The sequence below is a fragment of the Notolepis coatsorum genome (assembly GCF_963971535.1).
Source record: "Notolepis coatsorum genome assembly, chromosome: 10".
Lineage (NCBI taxonomy): Eukaryota > Metazoa > Chordata > Actinopteri > Aulopiformes > Paralepididae > Notolepis > Notolepis coatsorum.
Window position 1 is genome coordinate 65,850,000 of NC_140174.1, and position 19,175 is coordinate 65,869,174.

Genomic DNA, 19,175 nt, shown 5'->3' on the forward strand with positions numbered 1-19,175 from the left:
ATATCTAATTGTGATTATTTTGACTGATAATTACAATTATGATATGGTTCTTTTTGTGCCATTCTTCTTCTCATTTTCAATGAAAAACACATTAAAATGGTCATGCTGTGATTTTTGAAGGGATCTTAAGCCTGTAGGATATGATGTGTAGGCCAGGACATCTCTGCAGCATAGTGTTGTCAAAAATATCGATTTGTCAATAAATATCGATTCTGAATATTTGAAACGCTTTCAGTACTTGTTTTCCACACCATCGATACCAGCTGCTGTCTCGCTCCCTCGTCTCTCTCCTCACAGAGTCGACCAGTGGAGGTTTCTCCATGACAACACCTGAAACACAAATGCACTCATAATTCATAATTATTATTAATTTACATATTTATATATATATATATATATAAATTATTATTATTCTTTTTTTTATTAGAAATGTTTCCCTTGTAAGAAAAATGACAGAGAATTTTTTTCTTCTTCAAAAATGGCCAAAATGTACAGCTCTGAGCTCAGGCCTGCACTGCAGTAATGGCTAGCTGTCAATCAAACTGGTGCAGCATTCCCTGCACGGGTTGACTGGGATTAAATAATAGCCACTCAAAATAGGCTATTAACGTCATCTAAGCACGGTCCGTGCATTTAAACTCTTGCCATTGAATGGGGTATTGATTGATTGACAGCCTTGAAATCCAATCAGAGAATGGTGCCAACTCTGCGGCTCTGCAGCTACATGGAGGGGCGGCGTCAACCCCTCGCGGTATTGATTGATTGATTGAACATTTTATTAACAGAGCGCGCACGTTCGAAACCTCTATATTAGTGTATCTAACATTTAGCACTTTAATAGCAACTTATTTTTCGCCGGCGGGACATTTACTGAGGACCAGCACAACACACCACTGTTATAGTAGTTATACTACGTTATACTAACGTTATCACGCTAGCCTGGATGCTAACTAACGTAATTAGGGGGTGGTGGGTGGGAGAGAAATATACATCTGGTGGTGAGGAGACTGTACAGCTGTAGCTGTACTGTAGATGCCTAATGATTGCCTAATCAATGCTATTGGGTATGTGCCTGGCCTGCTGTATAACCTCTGATTGATCTGGTGATACGTTCTTGACTTGTATTGTGTCTTGGGAGTAAAGCTGTGAGTGTCTCTCCCGTCCTATATATATATAATTTAATATATAATATAACATAATAATTTGTGCTTCACCAACAAATTTGGTCAGCAGCCGCCACTGGAGTCGACACACACACACCTGCACTGCCCACATAGCACATCTTCTGCCGAGAAGGCTTTAGTAGTTTGTCTTCTTTTGGAGACATGTTATTTTGTTTTGGCTTGTTATTAGGGGTCCAAGCACAGACAGTGATGGAAACCTGTTGTATAGACCTTTTTCACACTTGCCATTTTGATGTGTGAAAGCAGGACAAAAACAGGTGCAAGTACTAATTAATAATGAATTATGGGGCTGCTTGATTTAGGTGTGCCAATTAGCCTGCATTGACAATACTATTGACTCTCTATAACAATGTGCTTACAATAAGGACATACAAATTAATAGGCATTAAATGCTAATCCGCTATTATGCTATGCTAATGTGCTACATCTGACAACTGATACTGAAAACCATACACAATATCTGCCTCACATAGAACATTCCATACTGTGAAGTTATCATGTAGATGTTTTATTTTTTTTAAGATAATAATCAGATTACAATTTGCAGTGTACATTCATGACCTCAAGAAGCAGACATTTATGTTCATGATGAACCCATTACCTTTTCTGTAGCACCACCATCAGGCCAAACTGACAACAATATATCTTGACCTTTCCTCTATAATGCCATAATGCCCAATAGCATAGTGCTTAACTCATTCTGCACCAGTCACGAGAAAAGTCAGGTTAACTCGCCAACCGTTCAGCGCCAATCACGAGAAAAGTCGGGTTTTAATAGTTATTTATTTTATTAGCTATATCCATTCATTTTAATCCATCCAGCCTGATGTTATCATTGGGAATGGGTCTGAGCTAGCAAAAGGGCAAATACCGCCGCCTACCTTCCAGCCGGTATTGCACTCCATTAGAAATGGTGTAGTTTATTTTCTGGACCGATCTGAGCTGTGCAGGCGGGGTTTAAATACTCCGGCAGGACTAGCGTTTACAAACGATACATCTGCGATGCTGCCCCCCCCCCCCCCCCCTTCATATGCAATGCCGAACAATGTGGGACGGACCTCCACGAGCAGTATTTGGAATGGCGATCAGATAATTGGATAATTTTTTTTGCATTACATCAGAGACCAGATAAGGACTATATATATCCAATCTTGCGTTAATCTGATATTTCTTTCTACCGCGATCGAAGCTGTCTGTGTGGACTGTGTGTGTGCTTTCTACCGTCAGCTACGGTGGGGGGGGGGATGGGGGGGTGAGCGCCCCGCTACGAGGGCCATTTCATGTATGCACGAGGAAGGATAATAATACAAGATACAAGATACAAGATACAAGAGTTTTATTTGTCACGGCATACAGGTATACAGTGAAATGCGGGGGGTCTCGCCCGCAACGATGTGCATAATACAAGTAATAATAATAATAATAATAATAATAGAGTCCAACCAATAGAGCGACATAGTGCAATAAACAAGTAAACAAAGTAGGCATATCGGTATCTATACATGAGTTATTTACAGAGCATGGTAGGACATGCTAGGTCCTGTGGTAGTGCAGTACACTGTTAGCTACGGATGAGGCACTGGGTCTTTATGTACAGTACACTGCTATACAATGCTATATTATACAATCTCAAGCTATACTATTCTTAAAGTGACCTTTCCTTCTGTAAAGTGTCCATAGTGTGAGCGTGTGCAGCATGAGTGTGTGTGTGCTCATGTTAAAGTGGCTGCTAGTGTGTGAGCGTGTACAGTGTGTGTGTTGTGTGTGTGCTCATGCGTGCTTGTGTGTGGAGAGTTCAGTGTTCAAGGCTCTAATGGCCTGGGGGAAGAAGCTGAGCCTAAGTCTCTCTGTCCTCGTTACTGGTGCTTGCAGGCGTTTGCCTGACCGCAGCAGCATGAACAGGCTGTTGTTGGGTTGGTGAGGGTCTTTCATTATCCTGCAGGCTCTGGATTTGCACCTCTTGTTGTATAGGACCTGCAGGGTTGGTAGTGCAATACCTGTGGTACGCTCGGCTGAGCACACCACTCTCTGTAGGGCCTTCTTGTCCTGTGCCGTGCTGTTGCCATACCAGGCAGTGATGTTTCCAGTCAAGATGCTCTCTACAGCTCCGGAGTAGAAGGACTGGAGTATCTTCGCAGATACTCTGAACTTCCTTAACTGTCTCAGGTGGTAGAGGCGCTGCTTCGCCTTTTTTACGACTGAGTCTATGTGTGTTGTCCATGTCAGGTCCTCTGAGATGTGGACCCCCAGGTACTTGAAGCTGCTCACCCTGTCCACGGTAGCCCCGTTTATCCTCAGTGGTGTGTGTGCCTCCTGCTCCTCCTAAAATCCACAATCAGCTCTGTAACTGAGGGGTACAATTCCCTGACTGTATTACTAGATATGATACTTACTACCACTACCTTTGTACTTAATATTCGGCCACCCAGTACACGGCATAAATATATTATCATAAACACTCTCACGTAGATGAAACGGATCCAACACAAATGTACGAAGTCGAAGTATGCGTTTATTACTACACAGCAATGGTGTGTAGAGCAAGCACGTAATCACTTAATTACATTTATGAATTGAAATAGTATGCACTTTTATGGCAAAGAGTATTCGTCGGTATATCAATAGAGAATGTCCAATCTCTGATGGCGCAGGTGGTAAATATACGACCTGGAATAGTTAAGGAATAACAGCAATGATACTTTAATGATTATATGACTGGATACACTAAGGGGGGGTTAATCCGGTCGCTTGTAAGCCGACAGGAGTAGGAGGGGGGGGGGGGTAGAATCCGGCTGCCTCGTCCGGCCAAGGGTATCCCAGGTGAACCCACTGTAGTGCCGTTCAATGCGCCGGCGATCCTTGGACCACAGATGAAAGCAGGTGGACTCTTTGTGGGCCGGCTCTCTCCGGTCCACGGGGGAGAGACGTGAAGCGACCTCGTCTTGCAGAGCGTCTCCTCACCTTGCGTCCTCTCCAGGGGGGGGGGTTCCAACACACGGCAGTGTCGGGGGTCTTTATCCATGGAATAATCAAAGTATACAAAGCATAATCCGTGCCTGGGAAGGCGGGCTGTCGTCGGTAGAATAATCCGGTATACAGGTCCACTCGCTCGTCGGCTCTGGGGCTCCTCGGGTGCAGCTTCACATGGGGTCAACCACCCTGGGTAAGCAGCCAGTTCTCTGCCCGAAACGATGGGGTACTGACTACGGTAGTATTCTCACCGCACGAAGCACTATATATTAACAGACTATTATTAGCTTAATAGACTACGTCCAACTCGACGATATAGTGCCAAATATGACTATTCAAATATTAATATACACGATGTCTCAATACCGATGGTAGGCGAACTTGGCCTTACTCCCACACGTGGCGTCGCAGGGAGGCTTTACGTCTGTGACTCTATTGGAGGGTAAGAAACTGGACTGAAAAGAAAGTCCTACTTTAGTAGCGCAGTATATATACGCACTATGAACAAATAGTCCCATTAGTGGTGCGGTAGCCAGATTCCTACGCGGAACTAGGACTTGTTCGTACATGTGGAGCGGTACGTTTGAACTGGGTCTGAGGGGTATGGCAGCCTGGCACCAAGGTCTCGACCAATAGTAGAATGGAGACTATTATGGGATGTTCAGTAGGCTAGAATGGATATTCAATGCATATTGTACAAGGAATATACAAGGGATATCAGGGAATATTAGAGAATATACAAATACAATTAAATATATATATATAAATAAATATATATATTCGGTTTAATCTGGCCCTTCACAACAGCCACCCCCTGAATAGGTCCCAGACCTAATCAGTTAAACAGAGACAGATTAATCGCGTTGTCTATTTACACATAAGGGTTTGCTGTAGGGGTCAGTCAACTTCACAAAGTCATAGGGTTGTAGGGTCATGGTCATCATCGATTGTGTCTGGGAGTCGAGGCAGTTCTATGAGCCTCGCCATGGGACGGGTGTAAGTGCGACCCTGGACGAGCACTTCAGCTGCTCGGACCTTGCCGTTGGCACCGGTGATCACTTTGCTTACGCGGCCGGCCGGCCACATAGCTCTGGGCAGTGATTGATCAATAATCATGACGACTGTTCCTTCTGTCAAATTGTCTCTCTCCTTTACCCACTTCTGGCGGGTCAGTAGAGACGGTAGGTAGTGCAGTAGGAAACTGTTCCAAAACTTGTCGGCTAATACTTGGCTGTACCTCCACATTCGTCGGCCGTTCGCTTCTTCAGGCCGGTACATTGTCTGGGGTAATGCAGGATCTAGCCGCCCCATCAGGAGTGTGTTGGGGGTAACTGGGTCGATATCCGCCACATCACTGGAGACATATCCGAGGGGCTTCGAGTTAAGTACTCCCTCAATCTCCGTGAGGACTGTCATTAGGACTTCTTCCGCCACAGTCTGGGCCCCAAGTACTGCGTACAGGGCTGTCTTTATGGAGCGCACTTCTCGTTCCCAAGTGCCACCGAAGTGGGGTGCGTTTGGGGGGTTGAATTGGAAATCAACCTGTGCTGGAGCGAGGTGGGTCTTAAGTTCTGGGCCCATAGCTTGGAAGCTCTCTCTCAGCTCTCTTTCGCCGCCTTTGAAGTTTGTCCCATGATCGGACAATAGGGTAGACGGTCTTCCTTTCCGTGATGTGAATCTTCGGAAGGCCATAAGGAATGAGTCTGTGCTCATGGTCGGGAGAAGCTCGATGTGTATCGCTCTGGTGGTCATGCATTTGAATACAATACCCCACCGCTTCTCGGTTCCTCTTCCTTTCTTTATGTGCAGCGGGCCAAAGCAGTCCATACCCGTTGAGTGGAATGGCTTGTCACCGATTCGGAGGCGACATGGAGGAAGGTCAGCCATCCTTGGTATGCTGGGCTGCGCGCGTCACTTGCGGCAGTCTAGACATGTTCGCTGGAAGCGTTGTACCGCCTATCTTCCTTGTAGGATCCAGTAACGACGTCTGATTTCCGCGAAGACTCTTTCTGCTCCGGCGTGATGTACATCCTCATCGTATTTCTTTATAATCAGCTCTGTGACCTTGTGTCGGCTGTTCAATACGATCGGGTATTTAATGTCATCCGGTAGATTGGGGGCTCTGCGTAGGTGACCACCCACTCTGATGAGGGTATGAGCGTCGCTCTCGGGGGCCAGATGAATTAATCTGCTGTCGGATGGGACAGGCTTTCCTCCCTGTAGACAGGCCAATTCATCGGGGAGCGAGTCTCTCTGGGCTCGCTGCAGTAGAAGCAATTCTGCTTCCTCGTAGTTAGCTGCTGACATATCAGCGGGGGACTTGCACTCCGGGTGGTACCGCAGGAATGTTCTTTGTTGTGCACTCTCTATGGACGTGCAATCGTCTATGTTAGGGTCGGTGGAGGCTACGGTGCTCAATCCACAGAACACAGACTTCTTATTTTCCACCTCCTCTGGACTTGCTTCCCTCGGGATAGGCGTGGGCCACTGTCCTTCCGGGAGTCTTAGGAATGCGGGGCCGTCACTGTAGACATTGCGACGGGTGAGGTGATCCAGGGGCATCCCCCGGGTGATGACGTCAGCTGGGTTCTGTTTTGTATCAACGTAGCGCCACTCTGTTTCTCCGGTTAACTCTTCGGTTAAGTCTTGAATCTCGGTGACTCTGACTCCCACGAAGACTTTGTACTTGCATGAGTCCGATTTGATCCAGGCGAGTACCGTCGTGGAATCTGACCACAGGATTGTTCTAGACACCGGTATGGTGAGCTCACGTTGGATGAGCGTGGCTAGGTGCGCTCCGGCTAGGGCTGCGCAGAGCTCTAGACGTGGGATAGATTGTTGCTTGCGTGGGGCTATTCTCGAGCGGGCGAGGACAAATGCTGTGTAGATCTCTCCCCCCTGGTCTTGGGCCCGCAAGTAGGCTACTGATCCGTATGCGACCTCTGAGGCGTCACTGAAGACGTGTAAGTCCATTTTACATGTCTCTGGCCTCACCGTGGGTGGGAAGTAGCTTCGGCGCATATTAACGCCTGGGAGTGGAGCTCCATCTCCCACTCTCTCCAGGTGGATTTAAGGTGTGCGGGAATGGGGTCGTCCCAGCCCTGGTCCTTGTCCCACAATGCTCGTACAATCATTTTTGCCCTGGTGGTGTACGGTAGAATACATCCTAGCGGGTCATATTGTCGGGCGAGTGTTGTGTACACACTCTGTCTGGTGGTCGGCGCCGCCGCCGGCCTTCCCTGCTCCGTAGTCAGGGGCTTGTGTCTGTAGTGAAGCGAATCTGTTTTGAATCGCCACACCAATCCCAGGGTCATCTCCTGGGCTTCTCCCGGGATTGTAGCCATCCAGGTCTCGCTGCTGGCTGCCTTGTCCTCGGAGGAGAGGCTGCGCAGTACTTGCGGATCGCTGCTGGCCCACTGCCTGATATCAAAGCCGCCTTTGATCAATGAGGCGCAGAGTTTAATCAGGAGAGCCTCGGCTTCTTCCTGGGTTGAAAGGCTTTGTAGACAGTTGTCTACGTAGAAGCTGTTCTTTACGCTGTGTCGGACCTCTTCGTCCGCTGCTGGGTCCTCTGCTACATGTTTCTGTAGTGCAAATGTAGCACAGCAGGGGCTGCACGTCGTTCCGAAGGGGAGGACTTCCCATTGGTAGATGGCTGGGTGCTCATCTCCTGGCTTCTCTCTCCATAGGAACCGTAACAGGGGCTTGTCCGCCTCTACTAATCTCACCTGCAGGAACATTCCTTTAATGTCCCCGCTGATGGCCACCTTTTCCTGGCGGAAGCGGAGTAGAACGCCGAGTAGGGAGGGGCCGAGTGTGGGACCGGGCAGTAACTCTTTATTTAGATTTTGGGATCCGATCTGGTAGCTGCAGTTAAATACTATGCGGTCTTTACCGTTGTGATGGACCTTGTGGTGGGGCACGTACCACGATTCAGTGGTCTGGTCAGCCTCTTTAATGTCCATCTTTGTGACGTGTCCCGCTGTGATGAGCTTCTCAATCTCAGCGCGGTATACACTCTCTTGGGCGGGGTTCTTGGCTAAGCGCCGCTCCGTGTTCAGCAGGTACCGTTCTGTGGCGTCTGTCTTGGCGTGGAAAGTAGGCATTCCTTCTCGCCGCAGGAGTGGCGTGGCGTATCTCAACACGCCGTTGACCGGGACTCTCTTGGTCCCTGTCTCGAGGAAGTGAATGGCGTAAATGTCATCTTTAGAGCGAATGTCTTTCTTTCCGTTCTTAAAGGGCATTTGTTCCAAGGTCCATAGCCGCTCTACGTGTTGCAGGAGTGCGGTTTCTCCCTCTGTGACTCGGGAGTGGAGACATCTAGTGGCTGTACTTCGGTTGAGAGATTTGGCGAGCGGGCCTTGGAGAGTCCATCCCAAACGGGTCTCGACTGCTGCAGGACAGCCTCGGGGTCCGGTATGAACCCGGTCTATCGGGACAATGAGGTCTGCATGGTCGGAGCCTATCAACAGGGTCGGCATAGCATTGTCTATGAGCGGGATCGGTAACTTGCGCAGATGTACATATTTCTCCATCAGCTTGGCGACGGGGTATGTGTACCGCGACAGTCCTATTTCTTGGCTGGTGAAAGCGTCTGCAATCTGGTACCGTCGCTCAGGCTGGCCGCTTGCTGCGATAGAGAATGAGACATTCTCGCCCTTTATCGTCTTCAAATCTCGTCTTATTGTCCGAATTGTCATTTGGGTTTCGCTTCCCCGCAGCCCTAGCTGGGCCGCAGCGGAGGCGAGCAGCAGGGTCTTCTCTGACCAGTCATCGAGGACGGCGTAAGTGTCCAGGACTTTATTCTGGTAGCTTAGTGTCACACGCACTACTTTTAGGAGTACTCGGGCTCCACTGCTGCTGGCGGGATCGATGTACATGACGCTCGCTTTGCGGCTGGATGGTGCAGGTGAAGGGCGCCGTCTGTTACTGTCGTGAAGTATGTCCAGATGGGCTCCATCGCACTTGGTGCACCTTTTCTTTAAGCGGCATTCGGCTGCCATGTGTGAGCGCGCACAGCGAAAACAGCGCTTGTTGGACTTTATCCATTGACTTGCTTCCTCCGCGTTCAGCTTGGGGAAGGAGTCACATTGCGCTAGCCAGTGTTCTTTCTCACAGTAGGGGCACACTATCTTCCACTTCTCCGTTCTGGAGGGGGTACTGTGGCTCCGGCTGCTCGGTACTGACTCCGATTGGTGCATCACGGTCACCGATCTTCTTCCATCATTTAGTCGTCTGGTTCCTTCTCTGGAGCCAGGGGTGCTCCGTCCGAATGTATCTAGCCGTAGGCTGCTGACTTCTCTCGCCAGGAAGTCTGCTAGATCGAGGAGGTTCGGTTCGGGGCCATTCGGGTCTCTGTGGTCCCTCTGCCGCCTAAAGCGCTCCTGACGAGCGGGCGGCAGCTTCTCCAGAATCCTTTCCACATTTGAGTTGGCGTAAAGTTCATGCCTCCCCTTCTCTCTTTGCGCTCCCAACATCCCTACCAGGGACTGCACTCTGATGGACAGGTCGTCCAGTGCTCGATTGTCTATTGCTGGGGGTAAGCGGTCGATGTGTCGGATCTCCTGGATCACGTAATCCCATATGCGCCCATACCTCTGGTCCAATGCTACCAGCGCTGCTGTGTATGGGGTGGTGGAAGTCGCGTAGGCGAGCGCTATATTATGTGCGCGGGGCACCTTTAAGTGCTTCAGTAGGATGGCGTATTTGTGGCGTTCATCCAATACATCCACCAACATGGTCTCCAGACACATGCGGAGTTCTGTATACTGGGCCCGGTTCTCTTGGGTGAAGTCGGGTACCATAGGCGTGCCAATGTATGACGCTGACTGTGGATACATCGGCGAGCGTTGGGGGAGAGGCCTCCTAGGCGAGTCTCCTCCCGCTCCTTGGTATGGGCTGGTACCGGCAGTGTACCATGGCCCGCTTGTCCAGGTGCTGTTCCTCGGTGCGGGTCGTGCGTCGTGCTCACCCGTGTATAGAGTCGGGGGTCTGTAGCGCAGCTCCGCGGGAGTATAGCCTGGGCTGTACCGGACCTCCTGGTCCGGTAGAGTACTGTGCTGTCTTCGGGCGTGGTTCTCCTCCTCTTCCTCTTCGTCTTCAGTTAGGTCATCCAGTGCTTGTAGTCTCTGGTTTAGCCTCTCCACAGGATATGCTGCTCCTTCCCGGTTGCTAGGTCTCGCTTGGACCGGTGGGGGGAGGTGGTCTGTGGGGGGTATAGACCTCGTCTGTTGGTCAAGTTCAGGGTTGTTTACTCGGCTAGGGGATGCCGCCCTGGAGGTGTGTCTAGACGAGTTCCTGGAGCCTCTGGCGGAGGGAGAGGGTGTTGTCCGTCTGATCAGCTGTTCTATTAGTTGCGACTGCTGTCTGTCGCGCGCTGCGTCCCGTTGAGCACCGGCTCGTTCTCGGGCCACATTCTCTTCCATTTGAATGCGTCTTATTTCTAGACGTATCTGCTCGTGTTCGCTTCGCTGCTGGATCTGCAGTCGGTCGCGTTCAGCAGCGGCGTTCAGGCTGATGAGGAAGGCCTGCTGTAGGGTCCTCTCTGCCTCGCTGGGAGAAGGCGGTTGTATAGGGGAGCCTTCCCTCGGGGTACTCCTTGCGGAGCCTTGGAGCTCTATCTCCACGGTGCTCTCCCCGTCTTCTTCCGTGCCGAGTTCTCTCTCGGTAGCGTTGTATTCCTCCCGGGACTCATCGGGGACTACTTCTTCAGTACTGGCGGGGTGTGAAGTCATGTCTGGTTCCCACTGGTCCCCACCGTGAACTTGGTCAGTTACATTAGAGCCCGTAGGGGCCTCTATGGTCGGGGTAGTCTGGGCGTTGGGGTTAGACATACTTTTACTTTCTAGTTTTACCGCGTTTACTGTTAGTAGAAGACTAGGTTGTTGACTGACAGCGTAAGCCTCTAAGTACTGAGGGAGCCGTCGTTCGCGCTGCGGGCGTTGGTTAGGAGGATCGTTTCGTGGAGTGTTCATCATAGGCCATTTCAATATTAATAACACTATATTAATATTACACTAATTACCCTCCGGCTCGAAGGACCAATTGTAACTGAGGGGTACAATTCCCTGACTGTATTACTAGATATGATACTTACTACCACTACCTTTGTACTTAATATTCGGCCACCCAGTACACGGCATAAATATATTATCATAAACACTCTCACGTAGATGAAACGGATCCAACACAAATGTACGAAGTCGAAGTATGCGTTTATTACTACACAGCAATGGTGTGTAGAGCAAGCATGTAATCACTTAATTACATTTATGAATTGAAATAGTATGCACTTTTATGGCAAAGAGTATTCGTCGGTATATCAATAGAGAATGTCCAATCTCTGATGGCGCAGGTGGTAAATATACGACCTGGAATAGTTAAGGAATAACAGCAATGATACTTTAATGATTATATGACTGGATACACTAAGGGGGGGTTAATCCGGTCGCTTGTAAGCCGACAGGAGTAGGAGGGGGGGGGGGGTAGAATCCGGCTGCCTCGTCCGGCCAAGGGTATCCCAGGTGAACCCACTGTAGTGCCGTTCAATGCGCCGGCGATCCTTGGACCACAGATGAAAGCAGGTGGACTCTTTGTGGGCCGGCTCTCTCCGGTCCACGGGGGAGAGACGTGAAGCGACCTCGTCTTGCAGAGCGTCTCCTCACCTTGCGTCCTCTCCAGGGGGGGGGGTTCCAACACACGGCAGTGTCGGGGGTCTTTATCCATGGAATAATCAAAGTATACAAAGCATAATCCGTGCCTGGGAAGGCGGGCTGTCGTCGGTAGAATAATCCGGTATACAGGTCCACTCGCTCGTCGGCTCTGGGGCTCCTCGGGTGCAGCTTCACATGGGGTCAACCACCCTGGGTAAGCAGCCAGTTCTCTGCCCGAAACGATGGGGTACTGACTACGGTAGTATTCTCACCGCACGAAGCACTATATATTAACAGACTATTATTAGCTTAATAGACTACGTCCAACTCGACGATATAGTGCCAAATATGACTATTCAAATATTAATATACACGATGTCTCAATACCGATGGTAGGCGAACTTGGCCTTACTCCCACACGTGGCGTCGCGGGGAGGCTTTACGTCTGTGACTCTATTGGAGGGTAAGAAACTGGACTGAAAAGAAAGTCCTACTTTAGTAGCGCAGTATATATACGCACTATGAACAAATAGTCCCATTAGTGGTGCGGTAGCCAGATTCCTACGCGGAACTAGGACTTGTTCGTACATGTGGAGCGGTACGTTTGAACTGGGTCTGAGGGGTATGGCAGCCTGGCACCAAGGTCTCGACCAATAGTAGAATGGAGACTATTATGGGATGTTCAGTAGGCTAGAATGGATATTCAATGCATATTGTACAAGGAATATACAAGGGATATCAGGGAATATTAGAGAATATACAAATACAATTAAATATATATATATAAATAAATATATATATTCGGTTTAATCTGGCCCTTCACAACAAGCTCCTTGGTTTTACCAATGTTCAGGAGCAGGCTGTTGTCCTGGCACCAGCGTTCCAGTACCTCAACCTCCTCCTGGTAGGCCTTCTCGTCGTTGTCCGAGATCAGCCCCACCACCACTGTGTCGTCCGCAAACTTCACTATGGAGTTGGAGCTGAACTTGGCCACACAGTCATGTGTGTATACAGTATGAGTACAGCAGGGGGCTCAGAACACAGCCCTGTGGGGACCCGATGCTCAGGGTGATGGTGTTGGAGGTCTGTCCCCCCACCCTGACCGCCTGGGGCCTTTCGCTCAGAAAGTCCAGTATCCAGGCGCTCAGAACGGAGCTCAGACCCAGCTCGATCAGCTTGTCCACCAGTCTGGTGGGGACTATGGTGTTGAACGCTGAGCTGTAGTCAATGAACAACAGTCTCACATAGCCCCCCTTCTGTCGGTCCAGGTGAGAGAGGGTGCTGTGCAGTACTTGGGAGACCGCATCATCAGTGGACCTGTTTGGCCTGTATGCAAATTGCATAGGGTCCATATCACTGGGGAGGGAGGCACAAATGTGATCCTTGACCAGCCTCTCGAAACATTTCATGGCCACAGAGGTGAGTGCCACCGGTCTGTAGTCATTGAGACATGTTGGGGAGGGTTTCTTTGGTACAGGGATGATGGTAGACATCTTGAAGCAGGCAGGGACCACTGACTCCGCCAGGGATCGATTAAATATGGCGGTGAACACAGGGGCTAGCTGGTTAGCACAGGACTTAAGTATGCGTCCTGTTATTCCATCTGGCCCAGCAGCTTTTCTGGTGTTCACCTGCATAAATGCTCTTCTCACACTGTGTACCGACAACGAGAGAGCGCCCCCACCCCCCCGCAGTTGCCCCCCCCCCCCTCCACAACAGCCGGCGCGCCAGTGACATCACTAGCCGTTGAGCGCTAGCGGCGCCACTGTCTACACCAAACCGAGCGTAGAAAGAGTTGAGTTTGTCCGCGAGAGAGGCGCTGTCGCTCCCCATTGAGGGGGCGCTGACTTTGTAGTCAGTTATCGTCCTCAGTCCCCGCCATAAGCCTCTTGTGTCGTTTTGTGCCATTTGTGTCTCCAATTTATCAGCATAATTATGTCCGTTTTGCAAGTTTTACAGCCTTGCGTAGAGTTGCGTAGAGTATAGACTGATAATCTAGCGTTGATTTCAGGAAGATTAGATAATTAGGCGAAAAATTACAACGTGTTTAGTGAATTACACAAAAACACTATTATCGCGTCTTTTCCTGGAATTACTCAGAAGCACCCAAACTATATTCATATTCAAAACAGTATAAAACGGAAATGTACGGATGAAAAAACAATCTGTTTTGTGCATGTTGACTGGAAGCAACTCACTGACAATCGACGGGTATTAGACCCATAGCTATAATATAAGATATATTTTAAGCACTCGCAAATGTCGCAGTCTCCCCATTGATTAAAGTGATGGTGTTCTAGCGCCCCCTGCACCCCGACCCCTGGCGCTGATTGAGTTAATGCCTAGATGCATTTGTCCAATTCCCAATGCACAATGCCATATTGCTTACGCTTCAGTGCCCCTATGCTCAACGATTGGACCCCTGCAATGGCCATGTGCGGCTATATTTAAGAATGGACATGCATGGATTCATGTCTAATTAAATAGGACAAATTAAATAAATAGGACAAATTAAATAAATATGTAATAATACACGTATTTTATAATAGCTGAAATACCCTCTGGGCACTCAGTACCAAGCTCTGACCCAGGGAACACACACACACACACACACACACACACACACACACACACACACACACACACACACACACACACACACACACACACACACACACACACACACACACACACACACACACACACACACACACACACACACACACACACACACACACACACACACACACACACACACACACACCGCAGAGACTCTGGGATCGAATCCAGCTGTCAGCGGTACCTCCGACTTGGTCAGTCGTCCCTACTAACATATTTGGCAGTGTTAGCGGGTGGGAAGTCGGCGGGGTATGTGTCCTGGTCGTTGTAAACTGCGGTTCCTACTGGTCGGTCAGGGCGCCTGTTCAGCAGGGAGGGGATCGGGGGGAAATAGCGTGAACCTCCGCACGTGTTACATTCACCCAGTGCGAGTCCTCGCTGTCAGGTGAAAAGAAGCGGCTGGCTGACTCCACATGTATTGGAGGAGGCATGTGGTAGTTCTACACCCTCCCTAGGCCGACAGTGGGGCAATGCACGCAACGACCAGGAAGGGAATTGGCATAACGACTAAATTGGGATGGGAGCAAAAATACAGAAAAAAGTGAGAAAAATATATATATATAAAAAAAGAAAGGGTGAGCTAGCTGCTTTTAGAACCAAGGGAGAGCTAGCTGCTTTTAGAACCAAGGGAGATCCAGCTGCTTTTAGAGCCAAGGGCGAGCCAGCTGCTTTTAGAGCCAAGGGCGAGCCAGCTGCTTTTAGACCCAATGGAGAGCTAGCTGCTTTTAGAACCAAGGGAGAGCTAGCTGCTTTTAGAACCAAGGGAGAGCCAGCTTGCTTAGTGTTCCATGAGTCTGACCTGTCAGGCTAAATGAGAGGCTATTTCCCATATATCCATTCTAAGTAAATGTATCCCGGTTGTGTATTGCAACCCACAATGCAGACAAGGAGTAATTGATTGATTGATTGAAAACTTTATTAACAGATTGCAGAATGGGTAAAATACAGTACGGCTCAATACACATTGTTAAGGGGATGCTAAAGGTGGGGGCTGGTACCCGAGCACACATTGAAATGGTGAGAGACCGGTGGATGAATTTTGGAGTGAATTTTGGACGTATTCCACCCAGACTAACTGTTGGCTCCAGGTGGTGGGGTTGGAGGTGACAACACACTGCAAAGCAGTCTCCATGTCCTCGTTGGCGCGCTCTGTTTGTCCATTGGACTGGGCATGAAAGCCAGACGACGGCTTGCTGAAGCACCAATCAAGGTGCAGAACACCCGCCAGAACTGAGATGTGAACTGGAGACCCCGGTCCGAGACAACGTCCAGAGGGAGACCATGGAGACGTAACACATGCTGCAGCATGAGTTGGGCTGTGTCCTTCGCAGACAGTTTGGGCAGGGGAATGAAATGTGCCGACTTGGAGAAGCGGTCGACCACAGTAAGGACAGTGGTATTGCCATCTGACGTAGGGAGACCTGTGACGAAGTTAATTGAAATGTGCGACCATGGCCAGTGTGGGACGGGTAACAGATGGAGGAGGCCTGATGGCGCACAAAGGATTGTGTGTCCGCCTCCATGGTTGACCACCAGAAATGGTGTCGTAGGAATACCAGAGTGTGGTTGATACCGGGGTGGCAGATGAACAACAGTCCGGGACGAACAGGCGATTAGGTGGACCCTTGTTGGGTTGGGCGCGCTGTGCAGCCCTGACTGTGCGCTCGATGTCCCAGGTGAGAGCCGAGATGAAGCAGGAGGAGGGTAAGATGGGGTCTGGGTCAGAACCAGACTCCTCCGTTGCGAAGAGGCGAGACAAGGCACCAGGCTTGACGTTCTGAGAACCGGGGCGATACGACAAGGTGAAGTTTAAATCTTCCAAAAAACAATGCCCACCGGGCTTGATGGGAGTTTAAACACTTGGCAGACTGGAGATACTCGAAGTTTTTATGGTCGGTCCAAGCGATGAATGGGTGAGTCGCTCCCTCCAACGAGTGACGCCACTCCTCTAGCGCCAATTTAATGGCCAGCAGCTCTCTATTCCCGACGTCATAATTAATTCCAGTTTGACCCGTCCGTATCTCTCTAACTACGGACAAGCCTGATATTTTTCTGGAAGTGAAGGACAGGTGGAAATGGCATGATTTAACTGACCACAGCCGCCAACTCATCCTTGATTTCATCCGACAAGCCATTGTATAAAGCGTCGGATAGGGGAGTATCTCCCCATTTTCTTTGCGAGTGTTCGAAACTCAATGGAGTAGTCCATGACTCGTCGGTCTCCCTGAGGCAGGGTAAACAAGCCCCGGGCAGCCTCTCGCCCAGGAGTAACGTGATCAAACACTCTGCGAAGAGCTTCGGAAAAATTTGCCACGGAGGAGCAGACAGCTTATTTCTTCTCCCATTCAGCTGTTCCCCTGTCCCGAGCTCGACCAGTGAGCTGCATAATCATAAAGCCTACTCGGGACCTCTCGCTAGGGAAAGTGAGAGGTTGGAATTCAAAAGTCATTGAACATAGTGTCAAAAACGGACGGCATGTACCTGGAGCTCCGGGGAAACACTCAGGAGCGTTTAAGGTAGGTTCGGGACCGGAGGCAGTGTGAACCTGAGATGACAAATCCACCGGCGGAGGAACAGTCGGCGTCTGCCATTTGTGCTTCATGACGTGCAGCGGCCTCCCGGGCGGCTACTCCCATACCGGTACGTTCATGATTCAAAGTCTGTAATGCACCGGCGTGTGAATCTAGCACTTGCTGGAGGTTTACCTTGTCCGCTGGGTTCATAATTGGTCAGATCGTACTATCACAGTTGTGTATTGGAACCCACAATGCAGACAATGAGTGATGGTAGACAGAACTGGTGCAAACACAATATGGGTGTGTTTAATAGAATGGTCTGTATCCAGGCAGGGGTCGGTACACAGGGGTGGTAATCATAATGTCCAGGAGAATCAGACAGACGGGGTCAGAGCAGGAGCAGGTGTCGTCAACCAGGTGTGAGTCAGAGCAGTTCCTTATGAGCCAGGCCAGTGTCTCCAGGTCTTAGCCGGGCAGGTCAGTGTCTCCAGGTCTTCACCGTGCAGGCTAAGAGAGGTCATAGAATGAGAGATCCAGGCAAACAACTAGAAGCAACAGAATCACGAACACGAGCAATATAACTTGACTAACTGGTAATGAGAGGTTTACGATCTGACAGCTTTTCCACGTCTGGGGCGTTTTGTTTTACCATGATGTACTCTGCCCACAGACCTCAGATAAGCTGCCTCGTTGACATCACAGCTGTACCTATTTGACCATAATGAGAGCGGGAGAAGGGGGAAGAGAACAGAGAGAGGAAATGAGCACTGACAGGCCGGAACCATGACACAATGGTTTGAGGCCATTTCCCATCGTCTATGATGTGTATGGTGTGAGGCTATTTCCTATCAATCCAATCTAACTCTATGGTTTGATGTAATTTTCAATCTATGTATTCTAAGTATATGGTTGAGGCTATTTCCCATCTATGTATTCTAAGTCTATGTTTGGAGGCCATCTCCCATCATCTATGTATTCTATGTGTATGGTGTGAGGCTATTTCCTATCCAATCTAACTCTATATGGTTTGATGTCATTTTCAATCTATGTATTCTAAGTCTATGGTTGAGACCATTCCCATCTACGTATTTTAAGGTTTATGGTGTGCAACCAGCAGGGTTAGTGGTGTCATGCCCACTGTAGCACCACCCGGGGATTCAATTACACTCACTGCTGAAATACCCTCTGGGCACTCAGTACCAAGCTCTGCCCAGGGAACACACACACAGAGAGATAGAGAGAGAGAGAGAGAGAGAGAGAGAGAGAGAGAGAGAGAGAGAGAGAGAGAGAGAGAGAGAGAGAGAGAGAGAGAGAGAGAGAGAGAGAGAGAGAGAGAGAGAGAGAGAAGAGAGAGAGAAGAACTCTACACTGCAGAAGTTAATTTTGAAATATTACCCACACAACACCCACCTAACCACTCGGACACACACACACTCTTTAGCTTAGCCTCAGGGGGAATGAGAGGTCACAGTCTACCACACCTCTCTAATCTTCTCAACGTCTCTCTCCCTCTCTCTCTCTCTGTCCCCTCTCTCTCTATCTATCTCTGTCTGTTTGTCTGTCTGTCTCTCTCTGTCTCTGTCATTCTCCCTCCATCCTTCTCTCTTTCTCTCTGTTCCTCTTTCATCAAATCTTCCATTCCCCCTCTTTTACCACATCCCATCTCTTCCTCCATCCCTCTGTGTCTGTTTATCTACCTCCTTCCTCAACCTACTCTTTATCAATCCTCTCCTCTCTGCGTCTATCACCCTATCGCCCGCTCCATCTATCTCCTTATCTATGATAAGGTGTTCATCCCTCTCTCCATCTCTCTTTTAGCTAAAGTCTTTCTCCTTTCCATATCTCTGCTATGATACAGTGTGCATCCCTCTCTGTCTCTCTATATGCTATGATACAGTGGTCATCCCTCTATCAGTCTCTCTCTCTGCTATGATAGTGTTCATCCCTCTCTCAGTCTTCCCTCTGTTATGATACAGTGTTTATCCCTCTCTCAGTCTCTCTCTCTGTTATGGTACAGTGTTCATCCCTCTCTCAGTCTCTCCCTCTGTTATGATACAGTGTTTATCCCTCTCTCAGTCTCTCTCTGTTATGATACAGTGTTTATCCCTCTCCAGTCTCTCTCTGTTATGATACAGTGTTTATCCCTCTCTCAGTCTCTCTCTGGTATTATACAGTGTTCATCCCTCTCCCAGTCTCTCTCTTTGTTATGGTATGGTGTTCATCTCTCTCTCTCT